This window comes from Schistocerca gregaria, chromosome 2 (genome assembly GCF_023897955.1).
Source record: "Schistocerca gregaria isolate iqSchGreg1 chromosome 2, iqSchGreg1.2, whole genome shotgun sequence".
NCBI lineage: Eukaryota > Metazoa > Arthropoda > Insecta > Orthoptera > Acrididae > Schistocerca > Schistocerca gregaria.
In genome coordinates, this window is record NC_064921.1 from 564,742,081 (window position 1) to 564,761,761 (window position 19,681).

At 42.9% G+C, this 19,681-nt stretch overlaps 1 protein-coding gene across 1 annotated transcript in view; it reads right to left on the reverse strand.

Moving 5' to 3' along the window:
• Positions 1–19,681, reverse strand: part of LOC126332527 (leucine-rich repeat-containing protein 15-like) — an 889,610-nt gene that overhangs the window by 736,917 nt on the left and 133,012 nt on the right. Inside the window, exon 2 of the mRNA XM_049996616.1 lies at positions 8,527–8,566. The gene's annotated coding sequence lies outside the window, so the exon portion shown is untranslated. The remainder of the gene's footprint in view (positions 1–8,526; positions 8,567–19,681) is intronic.

The window sequence follows — 19,681 nt, forward strand, 5'->3', positions numbered from 1 at the left end:
GTGAAATACCAGTTAATTTATTGAACATTCATCAGCAAGCAGTGACCTTGAAACGCCAGCTGTATGTGCGGTTGCACCATCTTGTTGAAAATGGCCGTTCATTATTTCACTTAACTCAAGTTCTCGTATGAATGGGTACAGAATGTCACTGCAGTATCGTTTTTCGTTTATTGTTTCGTTGAAAAATATGGAACCCACAATCCCGTGTCTAGAAATTGCAATCTAAACTCTTATTTTCACAGAATGAAGTGGTTTCTCATGAATACACAATGAATTTCCAGTACTCCACATAAGACAATTTTGCGAGTTCTTGTACCCTGATAAATGAAATCACGCATCATCAGTGAAAAACGCTTCATTAAGAATATCGCTTCCATTTTGTTGAACGAAATTTTTGAACCACTGACAATAATGCAGTCTCCTGCTATGATCAGCATTTTAGAGTTCTTGCACGACTGTCATTTTGCATGGAAAAAATTCTAATTTATTCCTTACGTGTTTGGGCCCTTCCGACACTAACATCGATTTCCTGGGCGAGTTTTCTTACTGACTTGTTCGGACTCATGGACATTTTATCAGAAATATCGAGTAGTTTATTCTCAGAAAACACGCTGGGACGACCACTTCTCGGTGCTTCTGTCACTGAACCCGTACTTCGAAATTTGAAATCAAATCTCGCATTCTATCGCGATGTGGGAGTGTTGTCTCCGGGAAAACTGAATTAAATGTTTAACGGAGTGAAACTGTGTATTTACAGCCGGCTTTGCACACTTGTTCGCCTAAAAACACACGTCCTTCAATTGTTAGCATTTTAACAGTGACAAAAACGAACAAACGAACAAAGGAACTAAACTTAAACCTTCACGTCAACACGTAACAAATCACACCAACGACACTACTGACGCTATCTGAGATAAACGAAACAATGGAATGTTAAGAGAGTCCACTTGAAGCGAAGTAACGCAGGCAGGCGAACAATCATATGGTACGCGCGGCTTACAATCATACGGCACTGCAGAGAGAATTTTGAATAACCCGTATTCACTAAATTCAAAACAGTTTCGGTAGGTTCATGAGTTCTCGGAAAAAGTGTGAAACGAAAAATCAAATTTGTGTAAGAATGAGTTATAGCAGAAAAACTGTTTTAGAACGAGACGGACTCCTTCTAAAATCATTGAATGAAAATAAGAGATGAATGATAGATTTTTTTATTTTTGTATCGCCTATGCCTGACACCCCCATGAACCATGGACCTTGCCGTTGGTGGGGAGGCTTGCGTGCCTCATCGATACAGATAGCCGTACCGTAGGTGCAACCACAACGGAGGGGTATCTGTTGACAGGCCAGACAAACGTGAGGTTCCTGAAGAGGGGCAGCAGACTTTTCAGTGGTTGCAATGGCAACAGTCTGGATGATTGACTGATCTGGCCTTGTAACACTAATCAAAACTGCCTTGCTGTGCTGGTACTGCGAACGGCTGAAAGCAAGGGGAAACTACAACAGTAATTTTTGCCGAGGGCATGCAGCTTTACTGTAGGATTAAATGATGACGTCCTCTTGGGTAAAATATTCCGGAGGTAAAATAGTCCCCCATTCGGATCTCTGGGCGGGGACTACTCAAGAGGACGTCGTTATCAGGAGAAAGAAAACTGGCGTGGAATGTCAGATCCCTTAATCGGACAGGTGGATTAAAAAATTTCAAAAGGGAAATGGATAGGTTAAACTTAGATATAGTGGTAATTAGTGAAGTTCGGTGGCACGAAGAACAAGACTTCTGGTCAGGTGAATACACGGTTATAAATACAAAATCAGATAGGAGTAAAGCAGGAGTAGGTTTAATAATGAATAAAAATATAGGAGTGCGGGTAAGCTACTACAAACAGCCTAGTGAACGCTTTATTGTGGCAAAGATAGACACGAAGCCAACGCCTACTACAGTAGTACAAGTTTATATGCCAACTAGCTCCGCAGATGAAGAAGAAATTGAAGAAATGTATGATGAGATAAAAGAAATTATTCAGATTGTGAAGGGAGATGAAAATTTAATAGTCATGGGTGACTGGAATTTGATAGTAGGAACAGGAAGAGAAGGAAAAGTAGTAGGTGAATATGGAATGGGGGTAAGGAATGAAAGAGGAAGCCGCCTTGTAGAATTTTGCACAGAGCATAACTCAATCATAGCTAATATTTGGTTCAAGAATCATAAAAGAAGGTTGTATACATGGAAGAAGCCTGAAGATACTGACGGGTTTCAAATAGATTATATAATGGAAAGACAGAGATTTAGGAACCAGGTTTTAAATTGTAAGACATTTCCAGGGGCAGATGTGGACTCTGACAGTAATCCATTGGTTATGAACTGTAGATTGAAACTGAAGAAACTGTAAAAAGGTGGGAATTTAAGGAGACGGGACCTGGCTAAACTGACTATACCAGAGGTTGTACAAAGTTTCAGGGAGAGTATAAGGGAAAAATTGACAGTAATTGGTGAAACAAATACAGTAGAAGAAGAATGGGTAGCTTTGAGGGATGAAGCAATGAAGGCAGCACAGGGTCAAGTAGGTAAAAAGACGTGGACCAGTATAAATCCTTGGGTAACAGAAGAAATATTGAATTTAATTGATGAAACGAGAAAATATAAAAATGCAGTAAATGAAGCAGGTAAAAAGGAATACAAATGTCTCAAAAATGAGATCGACAGGAAGTGCAAAATGGCTAAGCAGGGATGGCTAGAGGACATATGTAAGGAAGTAGAGGCTTATCTTACTAGGGGTAAGATAGATACTGCCTACAGGAAAATTAAAGAGACCTTTGGAGATAAGAGAACCACTTGTATGAACATCAAGAGCTCAGATGGAAGCAAGTTCTAAGCAAAGAAGGGAAAGCAGAAAGGTTGAAGGAGTATATAGAGGGTCTATACAAGGGTGATGTATTGAGGACAATATTATGGAAACGGAAGAGGATGAAGATGAAATGGCTGATACGATACTGCGTGATGAGTTCGACATAGCACTGAAACACCTGAGTCGGTACAAGTTCCCGGGTGTAGACAAAATGTATGAGAAAGGTGAAATACCCTCAGAATTCAAGAAGAATATAATAATTCCAATCCCAAAGAAAGCTGGTGTTGACAGATGTGACAATTACCGAACTATAAGTTTAATAAACCACAGCTGCAAAATACTAACTCGAATTCCTTACAGAGGAATGGAAAAACTGGAAGAAGCGGACCTCGGGGAAGATGAGTTTGGATTCCGTAGAAATATTGGAACCCGTGAGGCAATACTGGCCTTACGACTCACTTTAGAAGAAGGATTAAGGCATACCTACGTTCCCAGCATTTGTAGATTTAGAGAAAGCTTTTGACAATGTTGACTGACGGCAGGGGTAAAATACAGGGAGCGAAAGGCTATTTACAATTTGTACAGAAGCCAGATGGCAGTTATAAGAGTCGAGGGGCATGAAAAGGAAGCAGTGGTTGGGAAGGGAGTGAGACAGGGTAGATATTATACAATCTATATACTGAGAAAGCAATAAAGGAAACAAAAGAAAAATTAGAGTAGAATTAAAATCCGGGAGAAGAAATAAAAACTTTGAGGTTCGGCGCTGACATTGTAATTCTGTCAAAGACAGTAAAGGACTTGGAAGAGCAGTTGAATGGAATGGACAGTGTCCTGAAAGGAGGATGTAAGATGAACATCAACAAAATCAAAACGAGGATAATGGAATGTAGTCGAATTAAGTCGGGTGTGCTGAGGGAATTAGATTAAGAAATGAGACACTTTTAGTAGTAAAAGAGTTTTGCTATTTGGGGAGCAGAATAATTGATGGTGGTCGAAGTAGAGGGGTTATAAAATGTAGACTGGCAATGACAAGGAAAGCGTTTCTGAAGAAGAGGAATTTGTTAACATCGAGTATAGGTTTAAGCGTCAGGTAGTCGTTTCTGAAAGTATTTGTACGGAGTGTAGCCATGTATGGAAGTGAAACGTGGACGATAAATAGTTTTGACAAGAAGAGAATAGAAGCTTTCGAAATGTGGTGCTACAGAAGAATGATGATGGTTAGATGGGTAGATCACGTAACTAATGAGGAGGTATAGAATAGGACTGTGGAGAAGAGGAGTTTGTGGCACAACTTGACCAGAAGAAGGGATCGGTTGGTAGGACATGTTCTGAGGCATCAAGGGATCACCAATTTAGTATTGGAGGGCAGCGTGGAGGGTAAAAATTGTAAAGGGAAACCAAGAGATGAATACACTAAGCAGATTCAGAAGGATGTGGGTTGCAGTAGGTACTGAGAGATGAAGAAGCTTACACCTGAGAGTAGCACGGAGAGCTGCATCAAACCAGTCTCAGGACCACAGCAACAGCAACAAAAAACAACAACATGTCTGATAACGTCCGCACTACAAATAAAGATTTGCTTAGATGCTTCAGCTAATGTGTGATATGCTCCTCCCAACTAATTCCCAAGAATTTAACACTACCAACCTCTTCTAAGTGGTCGTAATACCTTAGCCTTATACTGGAGAGAAATATCTCACAACTTCCGAGATGCATATACACGGTGTTTACTTAATGTTTAGTGAAAGCATCTAACTAGGAACCATTTATTAAAGTCCTAGGAAATTTATTTACCTGAAGTCAGGAGTAAGTGATCATTCATTGACAAGAAAGTTATTTCTTCCAGTACTGATTATAAAAGATCATAGATGCTTTCCATTCCGTGGTCACTGATTCTTGTTCCGGTTATTCCCCATTTTCGTGGAGAATTTCGCTGTGTATTGAATGTGTGAATGTCCAGTCGGCAAAGACCCTGAATTAATATTTAGAGTGAAGCAGATACTGCAATGGTGGTGTTTAGTGCACGAAACGGTCTGTGAGAAATTTAACTGAAGCCAATAAATTACACTTGTTCACGAGAAACTTGAAGTGTCGTGCTGTTTTGATTAGGCTTTTTTGCCTAGTGACTTTGAACTTTTATCCTGTTTTATTTTTGGCGGATGTGGGTAGAAGGTATCTGGGAGCAGTGTACATTTTCCTGACCAGTGGACGGATGGTGCAAAATTTGTGAAAGTAGACGTAATTCTAAAGGCAGCTGATTGGTGACCATTTTAACCCTTCCTTGTGTGTGAAAACGTAACCTTGATATAGATTCGTTAATATGAGTCAACCAGCATACATCTCCAAGTTACTCTGTGCAGCAATATATGAGATAACTGGTGACGAGCGCTGCCCATTGTCGCACATCGCCACATGTCGCTAGGATTCAGGCAACGTTCTTTCTCGGAGATCGATCGAAAAAAACGTTTCTTCGTGTCCCGCTCTTATTGTTCCCGTTGCAACAACTGCTCGACAGATGTTGCAGGTAACGTCCTCAGGTTGAACCGCTATTAGAGCATAATAAGGACATGGCTCAAGTTGGTGAGAATTCCGATCAGCGGAGAGAGCGAACATGTTGCATACTGTCTCGTGTGTCGAACTAATTTTAAGTATGGAACATTTTTCCGTTGGTTTAGCGCAGCAAGGATTTATTTCCTTGAAGGCAGCACAACTAGCTGGATAATATTCTGAATGCAGTGGAATCTTCAAGGGTTATCAGCCGAGTGGCGTCGTCATCTAGTGGCAATGGATTGGGTATCCATCATCTTCAGGCGAAGATGATGGATACGCAATCCTTTGAAACGTTGCGACTAGAAGACGACGCCACTCGGCTGTTAACCCGTGAAGATTTCATACCTGGAATACGCCAAGAAAGCCAACAATCGCAAAAATTCTACATGTATTCTTCTGTGTTCTACTCTGTAGTCTCCTCAGACACGCTTTTCACCGTTTCCTATCCACCGCCGACGTACCAAGTGATTTCTCTTAGTAGACACATCCTGTCATCGTACACTGTACACTGGACATTTGTGAATCATTATGAATCCTCTCACTCTGAAGCGTCATTAATCTTTGTAAAGAAACTGATGTGACTTACATCGAGTACAACTTAAGTTTTCTTGGTAGAAGCTCCTTCGTCGCTATCTCGTAACTGCTGCGCCCTGATGGATAAACGTGAAACTTGACCAATTTTATTATTCCTTCATGTGTGGCTCCCAAGTTCTGAAACATGTTAAAGATCTGATGGATAACGCTGAAACTTTATGGGGCTACTCACAGATGAGTAGTGAGTAGTACTGCCCAGAAGTTGTAGAGAAATAGAACCTGCTAGGGATCGATCAACTGCTAATTTAGTCATTTACTAAAGAGGCCAATCGTTAGTTATTTAGGATGAGTACCACATAAAACTATAGAAAATGAATGGTAACAGAAAGAGATTTATTTGAATAATCTTACCCCGTTGGTAATCCAATTATCAATGGGGTAACCCACAAAAGACTCTAATAAATAATGATAAATGTGTGTGGAATCTTATGGGACTTCACTGCTAAGGTCATCAGTCCCTAAGCTTACACACTACTTAACCTAAATTATCCTAAGGAAAAACACACACACCCATGCCCGATGGAGGACTCGAACCTCAGCCTGGACCAGCCACACACACAAAAGACTCTACCACTGACTCATGAGTACTGTTTGTTACTGTGGCTCACATTTCGGTATTGAATGATAGATGAGACAGAGAGGATCCCAAAAATATCAACGCATTTTGCGCGGTTCCAGTCAGGAATACTGAATAGCGCTGAGAATATATTCATCCATCTACAGTCTGTTGTGCATCACGGTTAAGTTTAATGCTGAAATTCCCAAGAGCAAATGTTCCAAGAAGACTAAGCGTCATCCCACATACATCACGCACGTCAATTACGAAAGTTCTGGTGGTTTCCGTGCAAAGTTCGTGGGCTAATTGCAGATGATGCTAAGTCGCAATGCTAGAAAACTGTAGCTCAGAATCGATGCTAGGCGCATGGGATGGCACCATACTTATACACAGACTTTTTTTTCGCTCAGACTTCAGTGTCGTTTGTGAAGTATAGGTATTTTCTGTGCGGCATTCGATCAGTAAATGCGAGATAATAGTCGTCGCTTGTTGATTATAGGTATTTCGTGTGCAATATGTGATCAGTAAAAACCAGATAATTGTCTTTTTGATTACTGTTTTCTTCACCTTAACGCCCAGAATTCGTCACACATCACGCTGGATAATATACGCCTGTACTTTGCTACTTCTTGTGAGATTGTTCTAGCAGCATTTGTTCTCATCATTAAGTATAACTTCGCTTAACTCCTTCCTCCTGTTGCATGCGACGCTACATCATGAGAGGCAACTTGTATAGTGGTGAGGTTCGAAAAGGACTCCACTCTTGCCCGGAGAGGAGCTTCCAGCAAACTGCCGATTCCTCGGGATCCTAGTTTAGATTCACGTCGCCACTTCGGCCGTAATTTCTGCAGCGGTCGCAGTTCGATCAGCAGTGGGGGCTCATCTGATGAGGCGAACATGGCGTGAATCTGCAGGCTGCAGCTCAGCAGTCCGGAACTACGAGAACGCGTATTTCCTTCTACCCTTGAGTTTCATTTTCAACACTCATATACAGGTGACACCTCACGTCTCGGCCTACATCTACATCTACATGATTACTCTGCAATTCACGTTTATTTCCTTGACAGGTAGTTTATAGAATCACTTTCGCACTATTTCGCTATCGCTCCACTATCGAATAGTATGTAGGGAAACTGAACACCTAGAGCTTCCCGTGCGAGCTCTGATTTCGTTTATTTTATCAAGACAGTCATTTCTCCCTTTTTCTGTGCCAGTCAACAAGATTTTCGGCAATCGTTACGGAAGGTAGAGATTGGTACTGATTGAAATTGCATAAAAAGATCTAGCTGCAATGAAAAAAACTATTTTAATGATTAGCACATCAACTTTCATATAGTATCAGTGACACTCGCTCAGCTACATGGTGATAACACATAAAGGACCTGTCCTGCTTTAAGCCTTTCGATTCCTCCGCCATTATTCAGACAGTAACGATCACTTACCGAGCAGATACAAATTCTTCGGAGAGTCCGTTTAAAAGGTTCGCAGCCCAAAACACGATCCAGGTGAAGTTTATAAAGGGCCACCAAAAGTTTCCGTTCGACAGCCATGCTAGTAGGCCCTTGCCTACATGGTGCTTATATTCCCTCATCGAAGTCGTACTATGTTGTATATGCTCTGCAGCAATATCCTCAAACGAAAAGTTTTTGCTCACCCCTTATATTTATCAACGTAACTATGTTCGTCTAACCTATTTTCTACAATGTTAACTTATCTAGTTTTGACCCAGATGTCGACGGGACCTTAAACCCAACATAACTAATGCGATAGTAAGAAAAACATATCAATCTCTCAAATAGTTAAAAACTTAGTGAATATGCGTTTTTCACGCTCAATGACTTGTTCCTGCACTGTCTACTAATAGCAGAGTAAGACGTATGTTGTTAGGTTAGTTCATTACCAATTAATCAATTATAAATAATACGTAAAATGTTTCCAGGATAGCAACTTCAGTGTCTTGCGTTAGAAATGAAAAACACTCACCGCTGCAGTTCAGCTACCGGAGTCTGCGACCGATTTCCACCTGAAAACATGGGAAAAGAGGAGTATGTGAACAAAGTATTAGCGTTCCAAGCAGACAAATAAAGTTAAATTATTTTAAATGTAATTAATATGCGCATAAACTTTGTTTGTCTTGATAGTACAAATAAAAGTGACGATCGGTATCGATAGTTCGAGCAGTCACCATCAAATCATTAAAATATCGTTACAATGAGCAATTCGTCACATACAGTGCAAACACATACCACGTTATTTAAAACTACTGTGTGTAATGAGTTGCGTAGTTTATGAAATCTGTTTCCGTAACTGACAGTACTGCACTGGTGAAATTATCACATGAATTCTTCATATTCCACCTTTCTTACATAGTTTTCGGCTCACTCTAAGTTAAAAATAGTCTGTGGTTTCCTACATTAAAATTATAATTTCACTCTACATCTTACTAAAATCACAGATTTCTCCTGCTTCTCACCTTAAGTGTGTCAAATAGCCATTGGAGTTTGCGGAACAGGTGAAGTGCCTCAGTTCAACCTGCTGTACAGGAGTATACTATTTGCTACCATCTGATTCCACCGTCTTCCGCTCTTTTATTCAACAACAGCAGAAACAGTTAGACGCCTCTGCTAGCATATGCCAAAGTGACCCGCAATAAAACTGTTGCACTCGCGTGCCAACTTGTATTACTCTAACGGAGTGAGGGAAAGAAGTAATAAATATAATAATAATAATAATAATAATAATAATAATAATAATAATAATAATATAAAAACACTACAATAACACATAATGACATTGGACTCCGATAAACTGCAGACGATCGGTATTAAGGAACAGTGAATGATAAAGTACCATCAGAAGCCTCCACATGCTGCAATCATACCGTTCAATCCATAGGAATCTAACCCCTCTCAGTTTAAAAACGTCAAGAACTGAAAGGCCGCGAAATGCAGGATAATGGCCAATCACGCCTCTAATGTAGGGAAATGTCAGGCGAACACGGAAGTTTATATGGTTCAAATGGCTCTGAGCACTATGGGACTTACTTCTCAGGTCATCAGTCCCCTAGAACTTAAAACTACTTAAACCTAACTAACCTAAGGACATCACACACATCCATGCCCGAGGCAGGATTCAAACCTGCGACCGTAGCAGTAGCACGGTTCCAGACTGCAGCGCTTAGAACCACTCGGCCACCCTGGCCGTCGAACACGTAAGTCATTGCAGTGGTACGTGTCATTCCTCATAGAAGATTTGCACAGTATTCCTCGGACGCTGGTGACGTTTAAGGTGAAGCAGTGTGAAAGCATTTCATTAGAAAATATCTTCCATATTACTTGTCTTTGCGCTAGCTGTAAGTCGCAGTCGAGGTGCAAAGACACTATGTGCACTGGTTTCGTCTGTTAAGAAAGCCACAATCCTTGGCTACAATACGAAAGTCTGTGTAAACGCTGTACTCTGGAGGCAGCAACTGACTGAGCAGAATTGTGTCAGCATGGCTGAGATTTGAGCCAGCGTGCGCATGTGAATTGTCCGAAACAGCACACTTATCTTTCCCGGATCGCTGGGACTATGTGTATTGGGTGGACGATGCCTGCACTTTTCATGGCTCTAATTCGATGGCTTGTCTCATGTATCATTTTGACGGACATTAGTACACGGCAACATACCTGAGTTCACGGTGAGAAGGTTGACTGCAAACATGCTGGGGAAAAATATTTGGTCTATATAAATATTGTCCTTCTCATTCTGTTCTGGCCAGTCGGGGTATATTAGATGATATCACCATTTGGTGCCACCGAAACAGCGCACTAATCCCGAAATACTTGATAGGGTCAAATTACACTAACTACACCATCGTGCCCCCGTGTTACACTGTTGTTAACCTACATTCTTCACTCAGTAAATCATCCTTTCATAAACATACTTTTGATCTAGAAAATATTATCACGCTGATTAACGTATGTAGTAAGATCTTCTTGAAGAGTAAAAAGAATATTAATACAGTTTACACTAATACGGTCATCTCCTTCCATTGAACGTGGTCTCCTGTTGGTAAATCAACAAATGTAATCGTTAACTGTGTGTGTGTTTGTGTGTGTGTGTGCGTGTGTATGTGCAGAGAAAATAACCTAAAACTTGCATCACAAATATCACGGAAATGAAGTGAAAGTGCTGTTGATGTGTGGTTTGCACAGAATGGATTGGTAGTCAGGGACTCGTACTGTTAGCCAGTCAACAGAGTGTAATAAAACTTAGAACACGTAGTTTTGTGCAAACGTTCACATTTTAAATTCTAAAACGGCTATTGAAATTACTGGAAGTAGGGTAAACTGAAATGTCAGCGGTTTTTGTTGCATGATTCAAGCGCGAGTCGTTTACAAGATATCGTAATTTAAAAAGTTCGCACACCGACACTTGTACAATATCCCTGGTAGCATACATCAAAAGAACAGCACAAGCGCATACATTAGTTATTTATATCTGACCAGTAATGAGACACTTGACCATCACAGTTTCTGTTCAATCAAAATGATTACCGGCAGCGGCAGTACATGCTTACAATATGGTGTGGAACGACTGCTGCACAACTGCTAACACTTCTTCGGAGATGTCCGAGCAGGCTGCAGTAATACGGAGTTGCAAATCGCGGGGTGTAGGTGGTGTGTTCTAGCGGGCAGCGTCTTTCAGTTTTCCCAGCAGAAAAAAAAGTCTACAGGCGTTAAATCCGGGGAACGGGCCAGCCAAGGTAAAGGCACTATGCGTCCAGTCGAGTGATTTGGAAACAATTCGTGAAGGCAGTGTGTAGCATTTCAATCACGTTGGTACCACCGGTTGCTCCTGGTCTGCAGAGGAACGTCTTCTAGCATCCGTGAAGGATGGTGTGTTGGGAAGCTGCGAAACTTGCGTGCGTTCAGTGTTCCGTACATGACAAACGGGCCTGTGAACTAACGGTTCATTATCCAACACCACACGTTTACGCGCCATGGACGCTGACGTTCCACCTGAGCAAGTCAAACCAACTCTGCATTCTTCGGCAATTCATCCTGTCATGTCTGGTAAATGCGGCTTCATCACTAAACAAGGTACATTATACACTCCTGGAAATTGAAATAAGAACACCGTGAATTCATTGTCCCAGGAAGGGGAAACTTTATTGACACATTCCTGGGGTCAGATACATCACATGATCACACTGACAGAACCACAGGCACATGGACACAGGCAACAGAGCATGCACAATGTCGGCACTAGTACAGTGTATATCCACCTTTCGCAGCAATGCAGGCTGCTATTCTCCCATGGAGACGATCGTAGAGATGCTGGATGTAGTCCTATGGAACGGCTTGCAATGCCATTTCCACCTGGCGCCTCAGTTAGACCAGCGTTCGTGCTGGACGTGCAGACCGCGTGAGACGACGCTTCATCCAGTCCCAAACATGCTCAATGGGGGACAGATCCGGAGACCTTGCTGGCCAGGGTAGTTGACTTACACCTTCTAGAGCACGTTGGGTGGCACGGGATACATGCGGACGTTCATTGTCCTGTTGGAGCAGCAAGTTCCCTTGCCGGTCTAGGAATGGTAGAACGATGGGTTCGATGACGGTTTGGATGTACCGTGCACTATTCAGTGTCCCCTCGACGATCACCAGAGGTGTACGGCCACTGTAGGAGATCGCTCCCCACACCATGATGCCGGGTGTTGGCCCTGTGTGCCTCGGTCGTATGCAGTCCTGATTGTGGCGCTCACCTGCACGGCGCCACACACGCATACGACCATCATTATCACCAAGGCAGAAGCGACTCTCATCGCTGAAGACGACACGTCTCCATTCGTCCCTCCATTCACGCCTGTCGCGACACCACTGGAGGCGGGCTGCACGATGTTGGGGCGTGAGCGGAAGACGGCCTAACGGTGAGCGGGACCGTAGCCCAGCTTCATGGAGACGGTTGCGAATGGTCCTCGCCGATACCCCAGGAGCAACAGTGTCCCTAATGTGCTGGGAAGTGGCGGTGCGGTCCCCTACGGCACTGCGTAGGATCCTACGGTCTTGGGGTGCATCCGTGCGTCGCTGCGGTCCTGTCCCAGGTCGACGGGCACGTGCACCTTCCGCCGACCACTGGCGACAACATCGATGTACTGTGGAGACCTCACGCCCCACGTGTTGAGCAATTCGGCGGTACGTCCACCCGGCCTCCCGCATGCCCACTATACGCCCTCGCTCAAAGTCCGTCAACTACACATACGATTCACGTCCACGCTGTCGCGGCATGCTACCAGTGGTAAAGACTGCGATGGAGCTCCGTATGCCACGGGAAACTGGCTGACACTGACGGCGGCGGTGCACAAATGCTGCGCAGCTAGCGCCATTCGACGGCCAACACCGCGGTTCCTGGTGTGTCCGCTGTGCCGTGCGTGTGATCATTGCTTGTACAGCCCTCTCGCAGTGTCCGGAGCAAGTATGGTGGGTCTGACACACCGGTGTCAATGTGTTCTTTTTTCCATTTCCAGGAGTGTACATCTGGAGTATCCTGTTTTAATGCCCATGTACATAAGTTAACACGATTCTAATCACCATTTCTTTGCAGTTCTTCGTGGAGAGAGTTGTGCCAGGGATGGAACATATGTCGATGAAGAATGCATAGTACATTTCCCTGAGTCATGCAAATTCCTCGAGTAACTGCGCAGAAGCTAACGTGCGGATCAACTGCAACAGCAGCAAGAACATTAATTTGCCCCTTTCTGTCGTCACTTGTTTCCTTCTGTTACGCTGTGTGTTACACTACCACTTTTACTTAACTGGTAGAAGAGATTGATACGTAATTGCAAAGTGGTTAACGTCTATTGGGGCATCCTGATTCATATCCCATACAAGAACGAACAGCATTCTTCCTGAACTCTCCACACAAAGTGAACAAATCAGCTTTTCTGCATTAGTACATCTCATCGCCTGCTCACGACCTATCGTTTGCATTTTGACATACTAACTGACTAGAAAGTCGAAATGACTCAAGGAACACACAGGCCATCGATAAACAAACTTAAGAGCACCGTACGTGGGAACTACCCAGGTTGAGTGGCACAAACAAGTGTCAGTGTGGAAACATTTCAAAATACATCTCGTAAACAACTTGTTCTAGAATTCTGCAACAAACAGCACTGACACTCTAACTTACTCGACCCTACTTTTAGTTTGTTAATGTAAACAGGCATTTTTCTACTTAAATAAGTTTAAGTTTGTACAAGAAATTCACTTCCTAGGTGTTATTACAATCCGTTTATTTGCTAACGACAAGAGCCCAAAACTATCAATTAATTCGATAGAAACATCAATAGCACCTCCCATTTCCGAAATATTTACAGTGCAGTTTTTAGGTCATTCACCCTGTATATACAGGGTGTCCCACCCAACTTTGCAACGTCATATATTCCAGAAATCAAACAACATGTGAAAAATGCAAATGGTCGGTGATGATATGTTAGGTGCTCAAACAGTGGGAAGGAACGCACAATCTTTACAAGTAAATAAACACCAACTTCAGCACAGAGTCATGTATTTTTTAAATTTCAAATAATGTTTTTCTACGGAAACGAAGATAAAAGACTGCACTGTTCTAAACGTCATACTTTCTGGAATAGATAGCCTTTAAATAATGAAGACGGTGCCACTGTTTCTGTACTAATGCTGTAATGATGCAATGTGGGTTGCCTGCGCTGTCCGGAAGCTTGTGCAAGCAGCCTTGTTCTGCACATTGCGGCAGAAACTGTGTCGCCGTTTCCCTCCTTCAGAGTCTACACGTTTCAGAGAGTTTGAGGTTTACAACTGTAAAAACAAGCCTGTCGCCAGCAGTTGTACCTCTAGTCACCCTTTCCGTAGGAAAACAAACATGTGCCATGAAAAAAAGTAACTTTAAAATGATGCTGTGCGCCCTTACCGATCGAGCGAGCCCCTGACATAGGCACATCCATAGCCTACTACATTTTCACGTTTAGTTTCGTCACGGAAATAAATGAGGTCGCAGAGCTACGAGAGACACCCTGTATATCTACTAGCTGAGTATCCAGGGGTGCCTGGGAAAGTCTTTATTCCAATTCTCTTATTCACTCTCCTGCTTCCCCTCCGCCACGCTCTCCGTCCATCTCCTTCAATGACCTCTTTCTGTCAATTTTTCAAGTATATGTGAGTAGATTAGTAAAGGACCAAACTGCTGAGGTCATCCGTCCCTAGACTTACACAATACTTATGCTAAGAACAATACGCACACCCATGCCCGAGGGAGGACTCAAACCTCTGGCGGGAGCGGCCGCGCAATCCGTCACGTGGCGGCTCAAACCTCCCGGAAACTCCGCGTGGCTGTCCATTTTGCACCTCCCCACACTGTCTTCTGCTTCCCCCTATGTCATCCCCTTCTGCCTCTGTAATTGCATCACATCTTGCACCTGTGTTTCCTTCTCCCCCCAAAATGTCCTCCTGCCTCCCTCTGTCCATCTCCTCCTACTTTTCTCTCAGTCCATCTTTTCCTCCTTCCTTTTATTTTTTCATTTCACCCTCCCCTCATTGTGTCATTCTCCTCCTCCTCCTCCCATATATGTGTTCATCTTCCATTCTCTTTCCACCTCTTCCTCCCCAGGTTCTCTCATCCCTACCGCAATAGGAAGTTAAGCTTTGTAACCCCACATAATCTGTTTCCAGATAGTAATATGTGACCAAGTCTGGATGAAATTGATCCAGGGGTCAATTAAATTTTTTATGGTTTGTGACCGCATTGTCGGTATGTGAAACTACTGACGTTTCGGTCACTGTTGCAAGTGACCTTCTTCAGGTTGTTTTTGTTTACTGCTGTTTTCATTTACAGATGAACAAGAAAACTTTGTTTCTTATATACCTGCAGACGTTTCTGTTATATAAGAGGTTATGTAAGAGGTGTATAAGAAACAAAGTTTTCTCATTCAGCAATAAACAAAAACACTCTCAAGAAGGTCACTTGCAACATGGACCGAAACGTCGGTAGTTTCAGGTATTGACAGAGTGGTCACAAACCCAGAAACATTTTATTGACTGTGACAATGGCCGCGGAAGCCTGTGTTTATATTTGATGCAGGGGGTTCAGGACGAGTTTTTTTATCTTTTTTATCCACAGCTTCGCCCACATACGTACAAGGGATATATATGTAACACATTTCGCTTAAGGTTTTGCACATATCACCTGTACCTCCTGTGAATTTCGCTCTGCAGTGTCGCTTTCATTCAACTCAATGTTTATCACTTCGTATTTCGTGACCGACGTGTCGTACAATAATGAAATTTTGTAGATACACATATCGGCATTTGTGGATGCTAATTTCTGAAATCTCTTGCGAATAGAGGTAATAGCAAAGAAGTAAGAAATTTAAACGCCATGCATTATGCGACAGTTTTTCACGTTACATCTCCTGAACTACGTATTGTACTGTGATATAATTTTGCAGGTACATCTAGTGCTATATGTGAATGCTTTACTGAAAGTGTCCAACGAATAAAATTAGTAGCCAAGATGTAATAAATTAAAATTTGATGCACTAGTTTTACTGCAGGATCAGCGAAAATGTAGTAAGCGAGAAACCGTTCTTTTTATCAATTTGTGGGGGTTACCATTGAAAAAAGTTTTCTAAAGGTTTGGGATTAGGTGTAAGGATTGTTGCAAGTCATTGAACGCTCTTATTCACCAATATTGGATGAATAAATTCTGAGTATTAGCACGTCTCCCACTACACTTCATTTTCACCACCACCGCCACCCCTTTGATAGGTACGTGGTTCCTGCACCAACACAGATCCTTACCATACAGTAAGAGACATGTGTATCAATTTTGGTAGAAATAGGCCGACTCATTTAGGAGGCGATGTGGAACATACATACTTAGAGGCATACACTGAAGTCGCTCTAACTGAGGAAGTGAAATCTTATCAATGATTGAGGACAATGAGAATTCACATGATCCGCTTTGTGGACAACCACTCCTCAGCTATGTAATTTCCGGAGATGCCTGCGTTGGTCGTGTGAAACGATTCAAAATAAAGAAAAAGTACATGCGATTTGTGAGTACTTTGCAATTTTAATTTATGCATTATTACGTCCTTTCTGGGCTGTACCCATGTGATCACTTATTGTTTACATCGATATTTGATGGGAGGAGACATTCAGCCTTTGGCTGAATCGTTACTCAAACAAATGGCCATCGGCAGGAATATTTTTATTTTTTAAGATGTATTTTACAGCAAGTGTGATGTTGGTCTATGTTTCTGTGAACTTGTAGAATTCCTGCGAATCTTGAATATGCTCTGAGTGACAATTGTGATTCATATTTATGGAAGACAGGTACTAGAGAGCATAATGTTGTGTCTCACAGCCTCACTCTATAACAGAGAATGCAATATTCCTTCAGGTCGTACTAGTTGGTTTGAGTGTCCTGCAGTCACTTAAATACATATTCAAGGAACCCTTATTATCACTGCACTCTGAATGTCCATCCTCCTTCTGAATGTTTCATCAGTTCAAGTCAGGACACATTATTAATCACACATTGGTCAAAATTTCGTATAAAATGGTAATATTTTCAGGGCATTTACACTCAACTCATAGTGTTTCTGTATTCAGTTGAAGTTGGAGGCTGCCAAGTGTGACAATGTGTTATATTCAATGGCGCTCCGGCCACTCAACAATTTAAGCTGCAAGACTGTGGTCACCACATAAATATCTTGCTCATAGATAGATATACGAGCACTGGAGAACAGGTTGAAGTACTGCTCAACGGAAAGCGAATGCTTTGTCACTAAGCACAAGAGCAACGTCACTCACGTACCAGTAGCAATGTGATACTTCTGTCGTGCCAGATTCGGAAGGCTTTGCACGTCCCATCAGTGAAACCCGCAGTAACAGGGGTGCTCAACCGTTCATTGATCAAGCGTCGAGATAGCGTTCTCGACGTCGAACAATGAGTGCCTTTACTACCACGTGGCATCACGTTTGTTGTTATCATATACTTTAGACTGAAAGGCCAAAGGAAGTGGTATAAACACTCATATTCAAATACAGAGATAAGTAAACAAGCAGAATACGGCGCTGCGGTCAGTAACGCCTACATAAGGCAACAAGTGTCTGGCGCCGTTGTTAGAACCGTTCCTGCTGCTACCATGGTAGGTTATCAAGATTTAAGTGAGTTTGAGTCGGCGCATGAGCGACTGGACACAGCAACTTCTATGTAGCAATGAAGGGGGGGGGGGGGGGGGAGGTTCCTGTACGACCATTTCACGGGTGTACCGTGAATATCAATCCGGTAAAACATCAAATCTCAGACGTCGCTGAGACCGGTAAAAAATCCTGCAAGAACGAGACCAACGGCGACTGAAGAGAACCGTTCAACGTGACAGAAGTGCAAGCCTTCCACAGACTGCTGCAGATTTCAATGCTGAGCTAGCAACAAGTCTCAGCGTGCGAACTATTCAACGAAACGTCTACGATATGGGCTTTCGGAGCCGAAGGCCCATTCGTACCCATGATCACTGCACGACACAAGGCTTAACGCCTCGCCTTGACCCGTCATCACCGAAACTTGACTTTTGATAACTGGAAACATGTTTCCTGGTCGGACGAGCCCCGTTTCAAATTGTATCGAGCGGATGGGCATGCACGGCTACGGAGACAACCTCATGAATCAGTGGATGTTGAGTGTCAGCAGGGGACTCTTCAAGCTGGTGGAGGGCCTGTGACTGTGTGGGGCGTGTGCAGTTGGAGTGACAGGGGGTCCTGATACGTCTAGATCCGAATCTGACAAGTGACACGTATGCAAGCATCCTGTCTGATCGCCTGCATCCATTCATGTCCATTGTGCATTGCGACGGTCTTGGCCAATTCCAGCAGGACGATGCTACAACGCACACGTGCAGAATTGCTACAGAGTGGTTACAGTGGCTCCGCCAATAGACTCCCCAGACACGAACATTATTGGACATATCTGCGATGCCTCGCAACGTGCTATTCAGAAGAGATCTCCATCCCCTCGTGCCCTTACGGATTTATGGACAGCCTCGCTGGATTTATGGTGTCAGTTCGCTCTAGCACTACTTCAGGTATTAATCTGGTCCATGCCAGATCGTCTTGCGGCACTTATGCATGCTCTCGGGGGCCCTACACTATATTAGGCAGATGTACCACATCTTTTCGCTCTTCAGTGTATGAATGTACTGTGGTAATACAATGTAGTCCACTATCTGATCGTTGACGAGTATGTTATTCTTCCCCCACTGGTTCCAAGCAGTCGCCGAAGCACAGCCTGTACGATCCGATGGCGAACATGGTGAAACCATTTTGCACGGTTTGAACTAGCGGTATATTGTCGTTTCGTTTCACTCTTTCACTTCGTTTTGTGGCATTTTATTGCCTGAACCACGTGTCCTGATGGTGGACCCTGAAATGCGGACGCTGATGTACCTACATTTCCAGAATCACGATTTTACACATCCTCAGAATTTGGATGTGTGGTGTTTATTTCTTATGTGGATTGATATTTTCAAGAACTTCAGTTTATCAATAGCATTGTTATAGCTACAGATCTTTGTAGGTCTGACATTTAAAGGATACTTCGTTAAACTGCCAGGTGGGACGAGGAGACGACTTCTGATAGCTTTTCCAGCTTCAGAGGATTCTAAAAAGGTTCTATAAGAGGCAGTATGAATAGCATCTAAGACGGGACCGAAGAGCTCCCTTTTTAAGAACTTCCATCTCAGTTGAGCACCAGTTGAAAAACGTTTCCCTAATTAGAAGCAGTCTTTTCTGTTCGTAAGCTATGGATTACCGTTGTCCTACGCCTCATTAAATTCGTCTGCCAGACACGGTATGGCTATTCTTTGAGTTTACTCAATTAGTGACTCATTACTGTGTCGTCGGTTAAAAGCAGGTATTTCCCCAAATGTGAAAAGCAAATCCGTTTTGGTTCATTTCCTATACAGCTCTTCCACACCAGATATCGACTGAAGTATTATTCTTCCCATACTTGTTACATTATCTAATTAACATTCATTCTAAAGCGGTATGATATTTAAGAAAAGGCGTTAGACGGTTCTGCTGTTAAGTGAAACAGGGACTCGATAATAGACGTC